Genomic DNA, 12272 nt, shown 5'->3' on the forward strand with positions numbered 1-12272 from the left:
TATGGCTGACGTGTTGAACCTGGTTGTCCAGCAATTTTTTGCCCACTATCCCAGACTAGATGGCCTTCTGCAGAGGGCACGGTCGCTGTGTGCTCACTTCCGCCGTTCGCATCCCGCAGCTCAGCGACTTACATCTCTACAGAAGTCGTTGGCCTGCCACTTCACCGGCTAAAATGCGATGTGCCTACCCGGTGGAATTCAACTCTGCACATGTTGCAGCGACTGTGGCAGCACCGACAAGCCCTGGTGCAATACGTTCTGACGTATAGCCTGGGCCAACGAGATCCAGAGGTGGGGCAAATCACGCTGGAGGAGTGGTCTCAGATCAGGGACCTATGCACCCTTCTGCACAGTTTTGAAATGGCGACGAAGATGTTTAGTGCTGACGATGCCATTATCAGCATGACTATTCCGGTGATTTACATGCTGGAGCACATGTTAAACAGAATTCGGAGTCAGGTGGTGGCACAAGAGGAGGTGGAGGAAGTAGAGGAGGAGGAGTTGTATGCGGAAGGGCTAACATCTGCAAGGTCCAGACGGTCGGCAGCACCAAGGCGGCAGGCATGTGAGGGTGGGGGAGAAGGTTTTACCAGGGCGCATGGTAGCAGCCAAACTAGTGAGGAAGATGCAGGAGCCCAGGAAGAAGTGGAGGACGAACTGATGGAAGACTCATCAGATGAGGGAGAACTTGATCACATTTCTGTTGTGCGAGGTTGGGGGGAGAGGACAGAGGAAGGAAGCATGATTGTTACCTCGCCACCAACACAACAGGGACTTGGTGCTCCTGGATAAGCAACACACATGAGTGCCTTCTTGCTGCACTACCTGCAACATGACCCTCGAATTGTGAGAATTAGAAATAATCCTGACTACTGGGTTGCCACACCGTTAGATCCCCGGTACAAAAGTAAATTTGCCGAAATTATTCCTGCCATAGAAAGGGATGCACGCATGCAGGAGTATCAGCAGAGACTGTTGCAGAATCTTACATGTGCTTTTCCACAAAACACCAGTGGTGCACGTAGTGAATCTCACAGTTCCAACTTGCCAACCGTGGGACCGTCAAGTGTTCAGCACTCAAACCGTAACAGAACCACAGTATCTGCTGGTAACATCAATTTTGCGGAATCATTTCACCACTTTTTTAGCCCATCCTTTGCAAGGCCACAGGAGACAAGAAGTCTGACACATAGTCAACGCCTAGAGACGATGGTACAGGAGTATCTCCAAGTAAACATTGAAGCCATGACTGTGTCACTGGACCCTTGCTCTTTTAAGGCTTCCAATCTGGATAAATGGCCAGAGCTAGCCACTTACGCCTTGGAGATCTTGTCATGCCCCGCAGCCAGCGTTCTGTCTGAACGTGTGTTCAGCGCTGCTGGTGGTGTGCTGACAGATAAGCGCACGCGGCTCTCCACTGATAATGTAGACAGATTCACGTTCATAAAGATGAACAAATCATGGATCCGAAACGACTTTTCTACCCGTGTCATCCTGGGGAGAGTAAAAGCTTGAGATTGGTTAAAATCACCCTACCAACCGTTTTAAGCTTTCAAATTACTAATCATGTTTATCTGTATCTTGGCTGGAAAATAATTTGGGCTTTGTAGCAGTGTGCAGCACTGATTCTATTAGGCCATCTATAATAAGCTCCACCAGATTTAAAATTACTAATCATGTTTATCTGTATCTTGGCTGGAAAATAATTTGGGCTTTGTAGCAGTGTGCAGCACTGATTCTATTAGGCCATCTATAATAAGCTCCACCAGATTTACAATTACTAATCATGTTTATCTGTATCTTGGCTGGAAAATAATTTGGGCTTTGTAGCAGTGTGCAGCACTGATCCTATTAGGCCATCTATACTAAGCTCCACCAGATTTAAAATTAATAATAATTTTTAGCTGCATCTAGCCCGGAAAATAATTTTGGGGCTCCGAGATGCGCAAGACACATAAGTGCCTTCTTGCTGCACTACCTGCAACATGACCCTCATATTGTCAGAATTCGAAGTAATCATGACTACTGGGTTGCCACACTCTTAGATCCCCCAAACTTTTCGATCAACCTTTTCATTTTAATAAAGACCAAAAAAATGGTCATTTTTGAAATTATAAGCATTAGCAGGTTATTAGAAACTGAAATCAAACAGTTTTCAACTCAAAACTTTATTCTAGGTGATGTTACATTTTCACATAGGACCCCTTGTTCGAAAGGAGCTTCTGAACTCTCTCGTCCATTGAATTTGTCAGGTTTTGGATGGTTTCTGCTTCAATTGTTTTGCATGAGGACAGAATACCCTCCCAGAGGTGTTGCTTAGATGTGAACTGCCTCCCGCCATCTTAGACACTCCTTTTGATGATGCTCCAGAGGTTCTGAATGGGGTAGAGGTCAGGGGAGCATGGGGCTCACACCATAAGTTTGTCCCCTTTTATGCCCATATCAGCCAGAGATGCAGATGTTTTATGTGCAGCATGAGATGGTGCATTATCATGCAAAAAAATGATCTTGCTGTGAAATACACGGTTCTTCTTCTTGAACCATGGCAGGAAGTGCTGTTTGAGAAAATCCACATACATTATGGAGTTCATCTTTAGCGCCTTCAGGGATTCTAAAGGGGCCGACAATCTCTCTCCCCATGATTCCAGCCCAAAACATTACTCCACCTCATCCTTGTTGGCGCTGTAGCCGTGTTTGCGTGGGATTGTCCATCAACCAGCCATCCTCCACTCCATCCATCTGGACCATCGAGCGCTGCACGGCACTCATCCGTGAACAAAACAGTTTTGAAATCAGTCTTCATGTAATGTTTAGCCCACTGGAGCCGTTTCTGCTTGTGTGAAGTGGATAGAGGAGGTCGACAGGATGGCGTATGCACAGCTGCAAACCTCTGAAGGACCCTGCATCTTGTTGTTCGGGGGACGTTGGAGGCACCAGCAGCTTCAAATACTTGTCTGCTGCTATGACAAGGCTTTTTTGCTGCTGCTCTTTTAACCTGACGTAATTGCCTGTAGGAAAGAGTCCTCAATTTGCCCTTATCAGCACGCACACGTGTGTACTGTGAATCAGCTACATACTTCTTGATTGCCAAGACACTTCATCCTGATCATCGCACAATGTTGATTGTAGTCATGCCTTGACCTAAACACTCCACAATTTGTTGCTTCTCAGCAGCCGACACATCCTTTTTCTTTCCCATTTTGGCAGAAAATGTAGGCTGCTTAATAATGTGAGACAGCCTTCTTAAGTAGTCTTGCCTTTCATTGGACACACCTGCCAAACTAATTAGCACAGGTGTCTGCAATTGCTTACAGTGATATAAAGAGCCCTGACACACAGCACCATCAATGAGTTTAACTGACAAACAAACAAATTCTTCCCTTATCACTCCTAAACACTTTTTGCATAATAATTTGGAACACAGTGTACATGTGCTTTTCCACAAAACACGAGTGGTTCACGTAGTGAATCTTACAGTTCTAACTTGCCAACCGTGGTCTGTATGGAGTTGTTCAATAAAGGGCCCAAAATTAAGATAACATAGATGGGAGAGGTCTCTATGAATAGGAATTCCTAAGTATTTGATACCCTGTGAGGGCCAGGCAAAGGGAAAGTTGGACTGGATGGAATCCTATATGGATTTGGGGAGGGAGACATCGAGGGCCTCAGACTTAGCTGCATTGATTTTAAAATTTGACCATGTAACAAAGTGATCTATTTCAGCCATAACAGCATGGATGGATATATGTGATTGAGTGATATATACTAGGACATCATCAGCAAATAGAGAGCACTTGTACTCGGTGCCTCCCACCTCAATCCACCTAATATTGGGGTTATGGCGAATTGATGAGAGCAGGTGCTCCGTCACTAGGATGTATAAGAGAGGGGACAGAGGACATCCCTGCCTTGTCCCATTGGTGATTGTGAAAGGTGATGAAAATGTTCTGATGCACCCCCTGGGCCTTGGGACACCCGGAGCCGGACCCTTTTTGGTGGATGCTGGTGGTTGTAGTCTTCGTGGCGGCGACCCGGTTCCGTGGCTCAGGGTGGTCAAACCAGTGGCGGAACTATTTATGTGGTTTTGATGTTTAAATGTCCGACTACGCCACCCGTGGATTGCGGTCAGAGTGAACCGCCGCTGCAGGGTAGACCGCTGAGGCTGGTGTTGTGGGTGCAGCAGAGCGTAGCATAACTCCCCATGGGAGGAGTATAGCCTCAGGGCAGTGTATGCGGAGGATGGGGGTGATTGTGCAGGGCAGCAGCAGTAACGACACGGAGTCAGTGATGCAGTCCAGGGCCTTTACTCACAGTTCTTATTATTCAGACCACGTCTGCAGGTAACAGCTGCCCACGTCGTACTGTGCTCACCAGGTGAGGGGCTCAGACAACTCCCAGATAACTTTGGAGCGCTTTACAGGACCCCCTTTGTGTGTCCTTTGTCTGGCCTTTCTTACCAACCCTTCTGTCCGGCTGCCTCGGTCCTCCTCTTTGTAAACTTGGCTCCAGTTTCCCTGACCCTATGTGGTGCCTTCCTAGCGGGTGTAGCGAGGGGCTGCGCCACATAAAATGTCAGAGCCTCCGGTTTCTAGCTGAGGGTCGTTTCCTGCCTCCACTAGTTTCGGGGACTGGTCTCCCCCTTTGGCCTGACCCCTCCACGCAGGTGGATTCGGGCGTGCGGTGGCGACTCGCCCGTCCGCACCCCTGGGATCCCTTCATTCCTCGTTCCTGGAGCCTTCTCCGCTCTTCTTCCTTCCTTCTCCCTCTTCCAGGCCTGGGCCTCTGTTACTAGGCCCGCCTCCGGAGCAGAGCTCATGCAGAGCCCCTGCTCCCTGCCACTTCTGCTCAGACTTCTCTGCACTGAACTAAGATGGTGCCCACCTTTTATACTCCCTTCTCAATGCACCCAGAAACTGCTTCCTCCCTGCTCCTGCACTACAGGGTTCCCCTTCCTCAGTGTTCCCTCCCCCCACTCCAGCCAGGGACAGGGACTGTCGTGCCCATCTCAGAGGCATATTGGTCGCCCTGCCCCACAGCAATGTGGTGTAATGCATGCAGGTGTCGGGTCCTGATCCACACTCCATCCTTACCTGAGAGTGAGATATCACACCTCTGGGTGAGGTGCAATACCTCTGTAGCAACCGAGCCCTCAGGGTGCTACAGTTCCATTTATCTTCAGCCTAGGTGACGTATTGTGATACAGGGCCGTGATTTTGGCTATAAAAGGGTCCCCTAGACCCCTACCCCAAGCTTTTTAAGAGAATCATATATGGCGTGCCAGGAGACTCTATGGAATGCTTTCTCAGCATCCAACGAGAGTATCTAATTACAAATTTTTAACTGCATCTAGCCCAGGAAATACTTTGTGCCTAGTAGCAGTGTCTGCTAGTCAGCGGATTACCCCGGCTGTTAAGCAAGCTACACCACCTGTAGTTTGGACACTTAATTTTTTCAAAGGAAATGCTTTGGGACCACGGGATACTCAGTGAAGAGTATCAGGAGGCACCCCAAGGCATAGGGGCTGGGACTGGCAGTAGGATGCCTTGCGGTGGACAGCCGAGCTCGATCCTTATAAAAGCTTTTTAACTGCAGCAGCTTTAGTGGACGCTACTGGAGCTGGAATTACGCGGCTGCTGGCATGAGACTTGCCCTCCAATAGATCCTTGTAAATGGATTTAAAGTGTATTCATTCAAATTAGAGAGACAATTTAAATTAAAAAGCTTAGAGCTGCCTCCACCACAGGGGGGCTCGCTCGACCCACCAGCGGACAGGCACCAGTATTGGGAGAGGGGGGCTGGCCGTCAGGGTTCACCACGGCTCTGGCACAAACCCGGCGACACGGAGGTGGCACGGGCAGGAGCGGACTGAACGTGTCGGCTTCTCACTTTTTGGATTTTAGAAGGGCATGACATGCCTATATTTGTGTCTCCCCCTCCTTTTACTCCTCCACCTCTTTTCTTTTCGCATGACTATATGTACTTGTCACTTTTCCATGTGTTAGTTGTGTCTTCTGAGCTGTTTGTCAGCTTTTGGACACCTTTGAAGGTGTTTTCTATGTGTTTCTATATGTTTTTGTTTGCCTGCCATTGGTTTTAACGGTGTTCGAAGGTGTTCGACGAACAGTTCGACGAACAGTTCGGCGAACACATGGGTGTTTGACGAACCGAACCGAACTCGAACACTACGGGGGTGGCTCAACACTAGTCAATAGACACAAAAAAAGTGCCAGAGTGCTAAAATTCTAAGTCGAAGTTGTAAATAATACTAATGGTGACCTTGTTTGAGGTAGATAAAATGAGTGCTGCAATATTCTAAAGCTGGCCAAAGCAAGCCATTACATGTAGCTAAGAAGGGGGGAGGAAAGTATTTTAATCTAAAGTGCTGTAGCGCTAAGGATGTATAAGATGAAGGATAAACGAACAAGCGCATAATCCCAACAGGTGAGGGAAAGGGATAATCATATGGAAATATTCAGTGACTAGTAATTCAAATAATATTGGGCCATACTTACACATCCATATGGTCCTTTATTGTTTGGATATGTCCAACATTAATATTTGTATAATCTGAAATATATGTGCATTTTGTTATATCCTATTGGACTGATATGCTAATTTCTATTCACCTTCCATCTCTGAAGTATGAGCTGGTACTCAACAACTACCCTCTATTGCTCACAAATCCTTCCCAACATATGCGACGTTGGGTTCCAACACATGGTAACATCGCACACCAATCAGTGAGCTGGAAGCTGCAAACGCTGTTGAAGCATGGCGAGGGCGACTGAAGCTGTGGCTGTCTTTCAGAAATGGGCACACAAGCGGCGTACTTTCACAAGCAGCACAGGCAGATCTGGGTAGGTTTCGAGAAACCGCTGAATCACTAGGTTAAGCACATGGGCCAAGCATGGTATGTGTGCGAGGTTGCAAAGCTTCAAAGCCGCCACCAGGTTCCGGCCATTGTCACACACGACCATGCCTGGCTGTAGGTTCAGTGGCGACAGCCACTGATCTATCTGCTCTGTTACAGCTTTCAACAACTCTACAGCGGTGTGCGGTTTGTCACCTAAGCATATTAGCTTCAGCACAGCCTTTTGCTGCTTGGCCGAGGCAGTACTGCAGTGCTTCCAGCTTCCGACTGATGTGGTAATTTCTGAAATGAAGGCTAAAGAGGAGGAGGAGGTGCAGGAGTTGGAGAATGTGGGGGCAACCATGATTGACCCAGGGCCCGCAATCCTCGGTGTCGGGAGGACATGTTCCGTCCCAGTGTCCGACTGGGTCCCGGCTTCCATAATATTAACCCAGTGTGCGGTCAGCAAGATGTACTGTTTCTGGCCACAAGGACTTGTCCACGTGTCCGTGGCTAGGTGGACCTTCCCCAGAAATACGTTGCTGAGGGCACGGGTAATATTCTGGGACATATGCTTAAGTATTGCGGAGACGGCACACCGGGAGAAATAGTGACAGCTGGGAACCGAGTACCGAGGGATGGCTGCCCCCATGAGATTGCGGAAAGCTTCTGTCTCCACAAGCCTAAAAGGCAACATTTCCAGTGCAAGCAGTTGAGAAATGTGGCAGTTTAGTATTGTGGACTGTGGGTGGTTGGCTGCGTATTTGCGCTTGCATTAAAAGGACCGGTGTAGGGACAACTGAACACTGCGCTTGGACAAGGACATGGGCATGGTTGCTGATGGTAATGGTTGCAAGTATGCAATGACAAGTGCAGGGTGGGAGGCATATTTGCCTGCATCATGGACAGAGGCTTGGTGAAAATGTACAATGGGAAGAGGCAGTGGTGACACACGCAGACACTCTTTCTGGACCCTGGTGTTCAGCCCACCTAGTCAGGTGCTTTGCTGTCATGTGGCTGAGCATGTTGGTGGTGGTCAGGTTGGTAGTTTTGCTATCCCTGCTGATGCTGGCATGGTGGATGTTGCAAATTGTCTTTTTTGGGCTAACTTGAAAGTCTTTAAAAAAGAGCCAGACTCGGTAAGACCTAGCAGTTCGACTGGCAACTTTCCTTATATTGGTATTTTGGGGAACAGTTGCCTGCCTTTTGTCTGTGGCCACCCCACTGCTTCTTCTTTTTTTTCTGCATCTACCTCTGAAAAAATATTTGGGCTTCTAGCTGTGTGTGGGACTTGTTCTATTAGTCCATCTATACTGACCTCCATCAGGTTGCAAATCGAATATAATTTTTTTCTCCATCTAACCCAGCCAATAGTTTTGGCCTAATACCACAGTTTGGCCACTCAGCTCTGCTCGGTTCCCATCCATTGTTTTTTTGTGCAAACAACTCCAGAGTTGTGAATTAGTTAACCACCAAAATGAGTGGAAAAAGGCCTGCTGCTGGTGGAAAGGGGAATAGGCGTGTTGGGAAGGGGAAAAAAGGTTGTGTCCATGGGGTAGGTGTTAAAGCAACAGTAACATCTGCAGAAGAAAGACCATCTTCCAGCCAAACTAAAATGTCTACTTCTTTTAGCGGACAATGTGATAAGATCCCTTTCTTACGGCCACGCCAATCGCTACAAATTCCAGATGAGGCACAAAAACAGCAGGTGCTTCAACGGATATCAAGTGCTCCTTTAAGTGGGCTCTCCTCCACATCAACTTCAACATCACAAATACTCCAGTCCTCAAAGGTGTCACCCCAATCGCACTTGCTTCCTCACAGCTCCCAAATCTCCAGCTGCCCATCTGAGTATGAGGTAGAACAGATGGTTGAGTCTGCAGAGCTGTTTACTCATACTATAGCCTGGGAATCAGAGGTCGACTCCAGCGCTTCTGTGAATCCAGACGAGGAAATGATCTGCACTGATGCCCAGAATCTTTATGAGCCGGATCCAGGACCAGACGCAGAAGGTTCTGACCGTAATGTAGACCCTCATTCCCAAACTGTAACTCCTGTTGGTGAAGACAATGAGGAAGACGATGATGAGACTCAAATACCTGATTGGAGCGACAACTTTAGTTTTTTGTCAGGGCAGGAACAGGTTGGCTCTGAGGACGATGGGTGTGATAACGCACAGGGTGATGATGATGAGGTTGGAGATCCCACTTACTGTCAACCCACAGTCAGCCAAGAGATGAGGTCAGCAGAGGAGGTGGAGGAAGATGCTAGTGACGACGAGGTCAGGTTGCGCCTTCCTGGACAGAGACGTAGTACTGGAAGCACGTCAACAACTGCATCCTCAAACACAACTCTGCCTCTCACCACAAGTCGTGGTGGCTCTTCAGGTCGCATGGGTGCTAAGCCTTGCATAGCCTGGGCATTTTTTCAGATCGATAAAGATGACCCAACTCGTGTTATCTGTAACATTTGTCAGCAAAAGCTAAGTAGAGGCCAAAAAATACATAGTTTGAGTACTTCATGCATGAACCGGCACATGGACATGAAGCATAAGTTGCAGTGGGAAGCTCAGTGTGCTACAATGCGGCCTAGCCGGCCGGGCCAACCACCGTCTGCCATATCTTGTGCATCCGTGGCCTCTTCATCCTCTGTGACTGGGGGGACAGCAGTCACACCTGTTTTGGGGCGCAGACCTGCCACCTCTTTACCCGCAACAGCCAGCGTGATTGGCAGGTCATCATTTTCTTTGGAGGTGGTAACACCAGCTGGTGTTGAGCGCTGTCCGACATCGATAGCACCACCTTTGGATCAAGGCAACCTAACATGTCCGCCTGCATCTTCCTCACAGACCGGCAGTTTGCCGGGGACACCCTTATCAACCCCGTCTAAGCACAATAGCCAGCCCTCGGACCCTCAGATGTGGACAAGTAAAAGACCATTTCCTCCAAGCCATGAGAAAGCTAAGAGGTTGAATTTCACCATCTGCAAGCTCTTGGCTACAGAAATGCTGCCTTTCCGCCTGGTGGACACAGAGGATTTTCGAGACCTTATGTCCGTCGCAGTGCCCCAGTACCAGATGCCCAGTCGGCACTACTTCTCAAAGAAAGGTGTGCCTGCGCTCCACCAGCATGTCGCACACAACATCACCGCTTCTTTGAGAAACTCTGTGTGTGACAGGGTGCATTTCACCACAGACACTTGGACGAGTAGGCATGGACAGGGGCGTTACATGTCGCTGACTGGGCACTGGGTAACTATGGTGACAGCAGGACAAGGGGCTGCTGTCCAAGTCTTGCCGTCCCCACGAGTTGTGCGTCAATCCTCTTTATGTCAAAGTTCCTCCACTGCTTCTGCCTCCTCAACCTCCTCTCGGTCTTCCACCTGCACCCAAAGCCTGTCTGGTCATGCCACAAGCTTTCTAACTGTGCAGAAGGGATCCTGCACACCTCCTTACTATGCTGGCAGTAGGGCTCAACGTCATCAGGCGGTTTGTACTTTGAAATGTCTGGGAAATGTGAGTCACACAGCTGAGGAGTTGTGGTCAGCTCTGGAGAACCAATTTTATGAATGGTTGTCTCCACTGGACCTGAAACCAGGGAAGGCCGTGTGCGACAATGCTGCAAACCTGGGTGCGGCCCTTCGCCGGGGCAATGTCACACACGTGCCTTGTATGGCTGACGTGTTGAACCTGGTTGTCCAGCAATTTTTTGCCCACTATCCCAGACTAGATGGCCTTCTGCAGAGGGCACGGTCGCTGTGTGCTCACTTCCGCCGTTCGCATCCCGCAGCTCAGCGACTTACATCTCTACAGAAGTCGTTGGCCTGCCACTTCACCGGCTAAAATGCGATGTGCCTACCCGGTGGAATTCAACTCTGCACATGTTGCAGCGACTGTGGCAGCACCGACAAGCCCTGGTGCAATACGTTCTGACGTATAGCCTGGGCCAACGAGATCCAGAGGTGGGGCAAATCACGCTGGAGGAGTGGTCTCAGATCAGGGACCTATGCACCCTTCTGCACAGTTTTGAAATGGCGACGAAGATGTTTAGTGCTGACGATGCCATTATCAGCATGACTATTCCGGTGATTTACATGCTGGAGCACATGTTAAACAGAATTCGGAGTCAGGTGGTGGCACAAGAGGAGGTGGAGGAAGTAGAGGAGGAGGAGTTGTATGCGGAAGGGCTAACATCTGCAAGGTCCAGACGGTCGGCAGCACCAAGGCGGCAGGCATGTGAGGGTGGGGGAGAAGGTTTTACCAGGGCGCATGGTAGCAGCCAAACTAGTGAGGAAGATGCAGGAGCCCAGGAAGAAGTGGAGGACGAACTGATGGAAGACTCATCAGATGAGGGAGAACTTGATCACATTTCTGTTGTGCGAGGTTGGGGGGAGAGGACAGAGGAAGGAAGCATGATTGTTACCTCGCCACCAACACAACAGGGACTTGGTGCTCCTGGATAAGCAACACACATGAGTGCCTTCTTGCTGCACTACCTGCAACATGACCCTCGAATTGTGAGAATTAGAAATAATCCTGACTACTGGGTTGCCACACCGTTAGATCCCCGGTACAAAAGTAAATTTGCCGAAATTATTCCTGCCATAGAAAGGGATGCACGCATGCAGGAGTATCAGCAGAGACTGTTGCAGAATCTTACATGTGCTTTTCCACAAAACACCAGTGGTGCACGTAGTGAATCTCACAGTTCCAACTTGCCAACCGTGGGACCGTCAAGTGTTCAGCACTCAAACCGTAACAGAACCACAGTATCTGCTGGTAACATCAATTTTGCGGAATCATTTCACCACTTTTTTAGCCCATCCTTTGCAAGGCCACAGGAGACAAGAAGTCTGACACATAGTCAACGCCTAGAGACGATGGTACAGGAGTATCTCCAAGTAAACATTGAAGCCATGACTGTGTCACTGGACCCTTGCTCTTTTAAGGCTTCCAATCTGGATAAATGGCCAGAGCTAGCCACTTACGCCTTGGAGATCTTGTCATGCCCCGCAGCCAGCGTTCTGTCTGAACGTGTGTTCAGCGCTGCTGGTGGTGTGCTGACAGATAAGCGCACGCGGCTCTCCACTGATAATGTAGACAGATTCACGTTCATAAAGATGAACAAATCATGGATCCGAAACGACTTTTCTACCCCTGTGTCATCCTGGGGAGAGTAAAAGCTTGAGATTGGTTAAAATCACCCTACCAACCGTTTTAAGCTTTCAAATTACTAATCATGTTTATCTGTATCTTGGCTGGAAAATAATTTGGGCTTTGTAGCAGTGTGCAGCACTGATTCTATTAGGCCATCTATAATAAGCTCCACCAGATTTAAAATTACTAATCATGTTTATCTGTATCTTGGCTGGAAAATAATTTGGGCTTTGTAGCAGTGTGCAGCACTGATTCTATTAGGCCATC

This window comes from Phyllobates terribilis, unplaced genomic scaffold (genome assembly GCF_046119375.1).
Source record: "Phyllobates terribilis strain yellow unplaced genomic scaffold, ASM4611937v1 Scaffold_1__5_contigs__length_1240528914, whole genome shotgun sequence".
Lineage (NCBI taxonomy): Eukaryota > Metazoa > Chordata > Amphibia > Anura > Dendrobatidae > Phyllobates > Phyllobates terribilis.